This window comes from Delphinus delphis, chromosome 8 (genome assembly GCF_949987515.2).
Source record: "Delphinus delphis chromosome 8, mDelDel1.2, whole genome shotgun sequence".
Classification (NCBI taxonomy): domain Eukaryota; kingdom Metazoa; phylum Chordata; class Mammalia; order Artiodactyla; family Delphinidae; genus Delphinus; species Delphinus delphis.
The window spans coordinates 88,601,160-88,612,776 of NC_082690.1; positions in this window are offsets into that span (position 1 = coordinate 88,601,160).

The following is an 11,617-nucleotide window of genomic DNA, read 5'->3' on the forward strand; positions in this document are numbered from 1 at the left end:
CCCCTAACATTTGTCATACATTGCCTAACCAGACCCGATTTCTGCCCTAGAGCTATTTGACAGAATTTACAAAAATAAGGATTCTTTCAACATAAATTATTGTCAACATGAAAAAGTATATTGTTGAGAGAGCCTCTGCTTTTGGCTTGGATTTTGAATTGTCAGTACTTATTTAAGGGATTGTGATGACACACCTCCTCAAAGCTGGTCTTTTTTCTCAGGCTAAATTGCCCACTATTAGTCTCTCTCCTGAGCATCTTACCTCTTAATCCTAGCGTGCTCTGTTATCTTGTTGCCCTTGTTGATGGAAACATACCATTTTTCAATATTGCCTTGAAGCTGAGACGTTCAATGGTGCACATGGATTTTAAGAGTCAGGAGGATTATGTGCCATCTGCTGCCTTCTTTTGGGTTTGTTGCTGCTGAAGGGGAGCCCAGCATGTTTTCTTTTTGCCAATTATAAGGGAAGTGACTGGGGAGTCTTTAGAAAAGGAATGAAGTTATCATTTCATGGGCATATGCTGTTCACACAGATAGGAAATCTACATTTTTCAAGCCATCACTTAAAGTACTGTGTTTCAATAAAGCAGAGATACTGAGATGGCGCCAGTCTTGTCAGAAGAAAGTATGACTTTTCTATCTAAGATGTTTACCTAAAAAAAGAAAAAAAACAGAAAGAAAACTGTAGGAAACGAATGAATCAACAGTGAGTACTCTGTAGTAAAAGTCCCTGTTTTTAACCTTCTGTTTATCAGTCAGTGTCTGGTTGCTGTAAGGTGTAGAGTTCTTTTTCTTTGTAGTCACAGGCTATGTGGGGAGATAGCTTCCCTTTTCAGTTGGATGATAGAAGGAGAGTTGCATCATATCAGAAGAATGATATTGGGTAATCAAATTTTTAAAAATGTGGACAGTCACATTAGGTAAACTAGTCTTCCCAGGTGCTGCTGCTAACTACTAGCTACAAGGCCACTCTCTCGTCCCCCTCACACCAGTGGTCCCAGAAACAGTCATAGGATTACCAAGACTCAGCCGTTCTTAGTTCCATACTTGTTTATGCCTTTATAGTTGTACTGTATTATGTAATTTAAGATCATATAAACCAACAGAATATGATTTTTAAGAACAGAGTTATTGCTTCTGTGAAAAACAAGCTGAATGACTTGAAAATCATTAATAAAGATGAGTTGATGAAAAATTAATAAAACTGTTGAGTTAGATGTAAGATCACTTAAAGGGATTAGAAAAAAATTAATAAAAATTTAAAAGAACGTCACTTTCCAGCAAGACACAGGCTGTCAGCATCTCAGGAGTGAGACAGAGGACAGCTCTTAGAAGATAGAGATCCTGTATAGCCCTGTTTTCAAGCCGGCCTATTCTGTTCTCAGGAGAAGCAAGAAGAACTACAATCCTGCAGCCTGTGGAACAAAAACCACATTCACAGAAAGATAGACAAGATGAAAAGGCAGAGGGCTATGTACCAGATGAAGGAATAAGATAAAACCCCAGAAAAACAACTAAATGAACTGGAGATAGGCAATCTTCCAGAAAAAGAATTCAGAATAATGATAGTGAAGATAATCCAGGACTTCAGAAAAAGAATGGAGGAGAAGATCGAGAAGATGCAAGAAATGTTTAACAAAGACCTAGAAGAATTAAAGAACAAACAAAGAGAGATGAACAATACAATAACTGAAATGAAAACTACACTAGAAGGAATCAATAGCAGAATAACTGAGGCAGAAGAACGGATAAGTGACCTGGAAGACAGAATGGTGGAATTCACTGCTGCAGAACAGAATAAAGAAAAAAGAATGAAGGGAAATGAAGAGAGCCTAAGAGACCTCTGGGACAACATTAAATGCAACAATATTTTCACATTATAGGGGTTGCAGAAGGAGAAGAGAGAGAGAAAGGACCTGAGAAAATATTTGAAGAGATTATAGTCAAAAACTTCCCTAACATGGGAAGGGAAATAGCCACCCAAGTCCAGGAAGCACAGAGAGTCCCATACAGGATAAACCCAAGGAGAAACACGCTGAGACACATAGTAATCAAATTGGCAAAAATTAAAGGCAGAGAAAAATTATTGAAAGCAGCAAGGGAAAAAACAGCAAATAACATACAAGGGAACTCCCATAAGGTTAACAGCTGATTTCTCAGCAGAAACTCTACAACCCAGAAGGGAGTGGCATGATATACTTAAAGTGATGAAAGGGAAGAACCTACAACCAAGATTACTCTACCCAGCAAGAATCTCATTCAGGGGCTTCCCTGGTGGTGCAGTGGTTGAGAGTCCGCCTGCTGATGCAGGGGACACGGGGTCGTGCCCTGGTCTGGGAAGATCCCACATGCCGCGGAGCGGCTGGTCCCATGAGCCATGGCCTCTAGGCCTGTGCGTCCGGAGCCTGTGCTCCACAACGGGAGAGGCCACAACAGTGAGAGGCCTGTGTACTGGAAAAAAAAAAAAATCTCATTCAGATTTGATGGAGAAATCAAAAGCTTTACAGACAAGCAAAAGCTAAGAGAATTCAGCACCACCAAACCAGCTCTACAACAAATGCTAAAGGATTTCCCTAAGTAGGAAACACATTCACTATCATTATTCTGAATTCTTTTTCTGATAATTATCGATAATTATAAGGTAATGTGAATGGATTAAATGCTCCAACCAAAAGACACAGGCTTGCTGAATGGATACAAAAACAAGACCCATATATATGCTGTCTACAAGAGACCCACTTAAAGACCTAGGGACACAAACAGACTGAAAGTGAGTGAATGGAAAAAAATATTCCATGCAAATGGAAATCAAAAGACAGCTGGAGTAGCAATACTCATATCAGATAAAATAGACTTTAAAATAAAGAATGTTACAAGAGACAAGGTAGGACACTACATAATGATCAAGGGGTCAATCCAAGAAGATATAACAATTATAAATATATATGCACCCAACATAGGAGAACTTCAATACATAAGGCAACTGCTAACAGCTATAAAAGAGGAAATTGACAGTAACACAATAATAGTGTGAGACATTAACACCTCACTTACACCAATGGACAGAGCATCCAAACAGAAAATTGATAAGGAAACACAAGCTTTAAATGACACAATAGACCTGATAGATTTAATTGATATTTATAGGACATTCCATCCAAAAACAGCAGATTACACTTTCTTCTCAAGTGTGCACAGAACATTCTCCAAGATAGATCACATCCTGGGTCACAAATAAAGCCTCAGTAAATTTAAGAAAATGGAAATCATATCAAGCATCTTTTCTGACCACAACGCTATAAGATTAGAAATCAATTAGAGAGAAAAAAAAGGTAAAAAACACAAAAACATGGAGGCTAAACAATATGTTACTAAATAACCAAGAGATCACTGAGGAAATCAAAAAATACCTAGAGACAAATTACAACGAAAAGACAATGATACAAAACCTATGGGTTGCAGCAAAAGCAGTTCTAAGTGGGAAGTTTATAGCAATACAAGCCTGCCTCAAGAAACAAGAAAAATCTCAAATAAACAATCTAACCTTACACCTAAAGGAACTAGAGAAAGAAGAACAAAAAAACCCAAAGTTAGCAGAAAGAAAGAAATCATAAAGATCAGAGCAGAAATAAATGAAACAGAAACAAGGAAAACAATAGCAAAGAACAATAAAACTAAAAGCTGGTTCTTTGAGAAGATAAACAAAATTGATAAACCATTAGCCAGATTCATCAAGAAAAAGAGGGAGAGGACTCAAATCAATAAAATTAGAAATGAAAAAGGAGAAGTTACAACAGACACCGCAGAAATACAAAGCATCCTAAGAGACTACTACAAGCAACTCTGTGCCAATAAAATGGACAACCTGTAAGAAACGGACAAATTCTTAGAAAGGTATAACCTTCCAAGACTGGATCAGGAAGAAATAGAAAATATGAACAGACCAATCACAAGTAATGAAATTGAAACTGTGATTAAAAATCTTCCAACAAACAAAAGCCCAGGACCAGATGGCTTCACAGGCAAGTTCTATCAAACATTTAGAGAAGAGCTAACACCCATCCTCAAACTCTTCCAAAAAATTGCAGAGGAAGGAACACTCCCAAACTCATTCTATGAAGCCACCATCAACCTGATACCAAAACCAGACAAAGATACTACAAAAAAAGAAAATTACAGACCAATATCACTGATGAACATAGATGCAAAAATCCTCAACAAAGTACTAGCAAACAGAATCCAACAGCACATTAAAAGGATCATACACCATGATCAAGTGGGATTTATCCCAGGGATGCAAGGATTCTTCAATATACGCAAATCAATCAATGTGATACACCATATTAACAAATTGAAGAATAAAAACTGTATGATCACCTCAATAGATGCAGAAAAAGCTTTTGACAAAATTCAACACCCATTTATGACAAAAACTCTCCAGAACGTGGGCATAGAGGGAACTTACCTCAACATAATAAAGGCCATATACGACAAACCCACAGTAAACATCATTCTCAATGGTGGAAAACTGAAACCATTTCCTCTAAGATCAGGAACAAGACAAGGATGTCCACTCTCACCACTATTATTCAACATAGTTTTGGAAGCCCAACCATGGCAATCAGAGAAGAAAAAGAAATAAAAGGAATACAAATTGGAAAAGAATAAGTAAAACTATCACTGTTTGCAGATGACATGATATTACACATAGAGAATCCTGAAGATGTCTCCAGAGAACTACTAGAGCTAATAATGAATTTGATAAAGTTGTAGGATACAAAATTAATGCGCAGAAATCTCTTGCATTCCTATATACTAATGATGAAAAATCTGAAAGAGAAATTAAGGAAACATCCCATTTACCATTGCAACAAAAAGAATAAAATACCTAGAAATAAACCTACCTAGGGAGAGAAAAGATCTGTATGCAGAAAACTATAAGACACTGATGAAAGAAATTAAAGATGATACCAACAGTTGGAGAGATATACCATGTTCTTGGGTTGGAAGAATCAATATTGTGAAAATGACTATACTACCCAAAGCAATCTACAGATTCAATGCAATCCCTATCAAACTATCAATGGCATATTTCACAGAACTAGAACAAAAAATTTCACAATTGGTATGAAAACACAAAAGACCCTAAATAGCCAAATCAGTCTTGAGAAAGAAAAATGGAGCTGGAGGAATCAGGCTCTCAGATTTCAGACTATACTCCAAAGCTACAGTAATCAAGACAATATGGTAGTGGCCCCAAAACAGAATTATAGATCAATGGAACAAGAAAGAAAGCCCAGAGATAAACCCACGCATCTATGGTCAACTAATCTATGACAAAGGAGGCAAGGATATGCAATGGAGAAAAGACAGTCTCTTCAATAAGTGGTGCTGGGAAAACTGGACAGCTACATGTAAAAGAATGAAATTAGAACACTCCCTAACACCATACACAAAAATAAACTCAAAATGGATTAGAGATCTAAATGTAAGACCAGACACTATAAAACTCTTAGAGGAAAACATAGGAAGAACACTCTTTGACATAAATCACAGCAAGATCTTTTTTGGTCCACCTCCTACAGTAATGGAAATAATAAAAACAACAACAACAAATGGGACCGAATGAAACTTCAAAGCTTTTGCACAGCAAAGGAAACCATAAACAAGATGAAAAGACATCCCTCAGAATGGGAGAAGATATTTGCAAATGAATCAATGGACAAAGGATTAATCTCCAAAATATATAAACAGCTTGTGCAGCTCAATATTAAGAAAACAAACAACCCAATCCAAAAATGGGCAGAAGACCTAAATAGATGTTTCTCTAGAGAAGACATACAGATGGCCAAGAAGCACATGAAAAGCTTCTCAACATCACTAATTATTAGAGAAATGCAAATCAAAACTACAATGAGGTACCACCTCACTCCAGTTAGAATGGGCATCATCAGAAAATCTACAAACAACAACTGCTAGAGAGGGTGTGGAGAAAAGGGAACCCTCTTGCACTGTTGGTGGGAATGTAAATTGATACAGCCACTATGGAGAACAGTATGGTGGTTCCTTAAAAAACTAAAAATGAATTACCATATGACCCAGCAATCCCACTACCGGGCATATACCCAGAGAAAACCATAGTTCAAAAAGACACATTCACCCCAATGATCATTGCCGCACTATTTACAATAGCCAGATCATAGAAGCAACCTAAATGCCCATCAACAGATGAATGGATAAAGAAGATGTGGTACACATATACAATGGAATATTACTCAGCCATAAAATGGAATGAAATTGGGTCATTTGTAGAGACGTGGATGGATCTAGAGACTGTCATACAGAGTGAAGTAAGTCAGAAAGAGAAAAACAAATATCGAATATTAACACATATATGTGGAACTTAGAAAATGGTACAGATGAACCGGTTTGCAGGGCAGAAATTGAGACACAGCTGTAGAGAACAAATGTATGGACAGCAAGAGGGGAAAGTGGTGGGGGGCTGGGTGTGGTGGTGTGATGATTTGGGAGATTGGGATTGACATGTATACACTGATGTACATGGATGGATGACTAATAAGAAAAAATTTTTTTAAATGACGCCATGCTTTGATTTCTTTGCAAGTGTCTTCAACCTCTTGCTTTACTTAAAAAAATCAAAACTGTAAGTCTTAGATGTTGCATTATGGTTATAGAAAGAAGACAGTGTAATCTGTGCCTCCATATATTGAAAGGAGCATCTTGACTCAGAATAGAAACATTGCAGAATGAATGTACTTTTATATGTTTTAAGTTAAAATAAAATGTCAAAGGTATGTATGTATATTTGGAGAGTTCTCATTACCCTACCTTTCCAAATAATTTACTGTGAAGGTATCAACTAAGCCAGATAAGAGTGCTTTTACTCTGATCGCAATCCTAATGGGATTAAAGGTGCAGACATGACAAAAAGAGGTGTGCGTTGTCCTGGATGGAATGACTTCCCTTCCCAAGGCTTTAGTTTCCTTTTCTCTGAAATGAAAGGGTGGGGCTGAACAAACCTCTAAGTTTTTTCTAATTCTCATATTTTATATTTCTTCACTTCAAATTGGGAAAGTTTAATTTTTAAAATGGTGCCTGTTAGATAGCTCTGTCGTTCCCTGTATTTCTGTCAGCTACCTATTTTTAAGCATTGTATTGACCCTAGAATATTGATCTGATCTCTTGTTAAACATTAAAGAGACACTTGTCTGGAGGAGAAATCCAGAATTTAAATCCTTAAACACAGGCCATCACCTACAGTCCTCACTATGCAGCTAAGCTTATCCGTGGTGGGGCCTCCACATAGCACCCCAGCCTGACTCTACGTACTTCTAATACTGCCTTGGCTTGTTTTCCCCCAATCTAAAGTGCTGTTCGTGCCTCTGAGACTTCGCTCACCATTGCTTTCTCTGTCTAGGGTATTTTTCATCTCTTTTTTTTTCTCCAGGGTAACTCTTTCATGCCCCTAAAGACTCAGTTCTGGGGCTTTCTCCTTCATGGAATCTTACCTGATTTTCCCAGGTCAAGCAAGGTGCTCCCTCTGTGTCCTCTTTGGAGATCTAACTTTACTTCAAATTTTGTAATATTCCATTATTTATCTCCTCCACTAAACTAAGCTCCTTGCAGAAAAGGATAGAATGTTATTTATGTTTGTCCCAGCACTTGCACAGTTTCCAGCATGAGGAAGCTGTTCAAAAATATTCGATCAAATGTACTGTTGCAAACATAGAAATTTAGAACTGGATATGAAAGGAAATATCCAGGCCACCTAGCTCAGGACCTTCATTTTACGTATGAAGAAAGAAACTGAGGCCCAGAGCAGTTCACAATTTGGCCAATGTCTGTTGCCAGCCCTGGAAGCTATGATTAGCCCTGCTGTGTCTTGGATTAGCCTCCCTCCCTGGGATCCCCAAACTCAAGTGCAACTAGCTCACAAATTCACAGGAAAATGTATTTATTGAACAAGAGATTAAAACTGGCATCATGAGAGAGGGTGTTGGAATGTTGCTACCCCAGCTCAGATTTCAGAAATGAACATAGGCTAAGGCCTAGTCAATAAACCTTTTCCCCAGTTATCTTAGTGTAAACATTTTTTTGCCTACATCACAAGCCATTATTGAGAGACGTTTCTTGGTGTTTCTCTTCAGGGTCTCATCCGGTGATCTCCTTCTCTTCTTATGGAGCTTGAATCCTTGTGATATAGAGCCAAGTATCACTTGGCCACCTTCATATGCATCAAAATCCTGCTGATATCGATTGCCAGGTAAGCTCAAGGTTACATTAAATTCAAAGATGATAACTCTGACTATCTAACTATATCTCAATCCTAAATGGAAAATTTTAAAATGTTTTAGAAGAAGGGATCCAAGATATCACTGAGCAGAGAATTAATCATTATAAAAGCCCAGCTCAAAAGGAAATTAAAGGGGAAGAAGAAGAATGGGCAAGGCGAGTTTAAGGAACCCAATCCTTAAAGGTAGGTATCACTTAAGCTTGATGTACACAAAAGTTAGAGATAATTTATTATCCAAGCTGGGACACTTGTGAGAATGAAAAAGAGTTCTGTTGACAATGACACAAGCGTAAACCAGATGGCCCTGGCAAACAGGACGTGATTACCCAAATAAAGCTTACTTCCATCCTGTGGTTTCATTGCTTCAGGAATGTTCTCCCAGACAAAACAAGCCCAGCAGTTGGGCTGAGACTGTCAGATGAGCTTCTGATCTAGTTTTTTCAACCTCTTCCCACTCTAGCCTGGTCCCGATGCTCCACTTCAACACAGACTCCATTCATCTACCTTCCTATTTGCCGGCTTCTCCTATTGGAAAGACACTTGCTTTCTTAGATCTCTGCTTCTTGGCTACACACGGCTTCATTCTTCTACTTGTTACATGGTTTCTGATCTTAGTGATTTTCAAACTATTTTTGGTATAATTCTAGATTTTAAGTGTTTAATAAATGCTTGATTTGCATTTCAGTTTTTGAAAATACATCGTAAATTCATCATTATTTACTTGTCACAGGGGTTGGGAAATGACCTGTGATTCTCTGGCTTGTTTCCATCTTCAATTAGAGCAACTATTTGCTTCCTCTTCTGGCAGCGCTCCTTATCAGGCAGCTGATGAATGCCCCCTGTCCGTGCTGCCACCCTGTTCCCAAACTCCTGAGTGTCAGGAGGAAGGGAGCCCAGCCCTGGGCCTGTGTCGCAGTTGGAAAAGGATCGGTGCCCATCATCTCCTGGGCCTTACTCAATGCTTCGGGGAAAGTAATTCTGCTTTCACTTGTTTTAAATATTCTGTTTGAAAAGATTTTCCCCATTAAATTTTCTTGAAGGCCATGACTCTAACTGGTATCTCAGAACCTGACTTTCTCTGGATGCAGCTCCCAGGCTCCCATACCTGTGTCTGTGGTTGACAGCTTCTGGTATGGCCTCCAGTGATGCCTGTCTGCTGGTATTGACCTCTTAGGCATTATGCACTCTTATGTATGATGTATGCCTTATGTATCCCCCTCCCCCTTGAGTATGTACTGGACCTAGTTACTTGCATTTAACACATAGAATAGTACAACAAATGTGATAGGATGTCCCCTCCGAGATTAGGTTACAAAAGCCTGTTACTTTCATCTTGCTAGCACTTTCTTTTCCTTTCACTTGCTCTCCTGGTGAAGCCAGCTCCTGTGGTGTAAACTACCCTATGTGGAGGTCTACATGCCATGAGGAACTGAAGGTCCTCAGTTCAGTTCAACAGGCCCCAAGGGACTGAATCCTGCCAACAAGAACATGAGTGAGCAGAAGTGGACTCTTTCATCCCCATTTAAGCTTTGAGATGACTGACTGCAGCTGTTTGAGAACCCAGGGTCAGGGGAACCACCGAGGCCGTGCCCAGATGCTTAACCTGTAGAAACTATCAGAATAAAATGATGTTTTAAGCCACTAAGCTTTGGAGTAATTTGTTACATAGCAACACATAGCTAATAGTGTCCCATCCACAAGGTCAGTTTCAGCCACGACCTTGCTTCCTTATCTTTTGGCCTTGGGTGGTGGACTTAGTCACCAACTGTTGCACAGCTTAGTTAAGAGAACTAAGACTAAAACTCAGTCTTCTTCATCCTAGATCTAGGTTTGCTTCTTTCTCCCATTATTTACATGCAGAACCCTGCTAGTTTCATGAAACGCTCATTCAAGTATTTGAACTAATTCAAAATTACTGATTGAGAAAAAAAACCAACAAACCCCCCCCAAACTTTGCCCTTTTTCCTCCTGTGATGTACTACCTGTATCTCAGTCAGAAAACAAGCTAAGAGTTTTAATTTCCTTAGTGAAATACTAGTGATGCTGTCTATGTTTTGGAACTTCCGAATCTCCTTTCAATCAGCAGCATTGGGCTTTTGCATGGAAGGACCTCAATGTGGATTTGACTGTCGCGCATTGCTTGACAAAAGCCCTGCTGAGATAGTCTGTATTACCATCTTAGAGACAGCTGAACCGTTTATTTTACCAGATTCTCTAGGCTTTATTGGTTTCAAAGTACACCAGCAGTTGGCCACCTACTGGAATTTATTACTCTGATTCTCTACAGAAATGTCTTGACAAAACTACAATTTAAAATTTTGAAATAAGGAATGATCATGAATAGAACTATATCTATAAGATTTTGTAAAATCATTATCAATTACATCATCAGTTTTTGTTGTTCAGTGTTCTTTTATTATGATTAATTCTTTTCGGCTCAAAGTGAGGAAATTGGAATATTCCCTCGGAGAACTGGGTACATGTCCTTTTAATAAACAATAAGAAACGTGTAACATTGCTTTGCCTATGAGGAAACACAGCTATTTTATGATCAATTATAGTAGCTATCCTTAGCCTAACTTTCCTGCTATATATTCTTTTTGGTTCCACATTTTATTACTTGGCAGTTGATTAATTTTCTTTTAATCTTTTTTTGTGGTTTTATTGTTTTGGTGCCTTCGTATTTTAATCTGTGACATTTTTGGAAGTAGGTGGTGAAATGCTCTTTCTTTTTTTTAAAAATTTCTTTATTGAGTATAGTTGATTTATAATGTTGTGTTAATTTCTGCTGTACAGTGAAGTGATTTAGTTTTAAACATATATACATTCTTTTTCATATGCTTTTCCATTGTGGTTTATCACAAGATATTGAATATAGTTCCCTGTGCTATACAGTAGGACCTTGTTGTTTATCCATTCTATATATAAGAGTTTGCATCTGATAATCCCAATCTCTCAATTCATCCCTCCCCCACCCACCTCCCCCTTGGCAACCACAAGTTTGTTCTCTATGTCTGTCAGTATGTGTATGTTTCTTAGATAAGTTTATGAAATGGTCATTCTTAAATGCTTGAGAAAAAGTTTTATGAAATTAAACAAGGAATATTTATTTCATTCTTTTTCACTTGCACAGTTAAAACCTAGTCACAGAGACTGAAACATTTTCTGTTGGTAATTTTATAATTTAATAAGTAGGTCTACCTTGTTTTCATCCAAATGTCAACGGGATACTGGTTCTGTGAGCAGAACTGCAGTTGGAAGTGAGCAAAGTGAGGCGGTGGCAGTACGAGGGAATCAAACTAG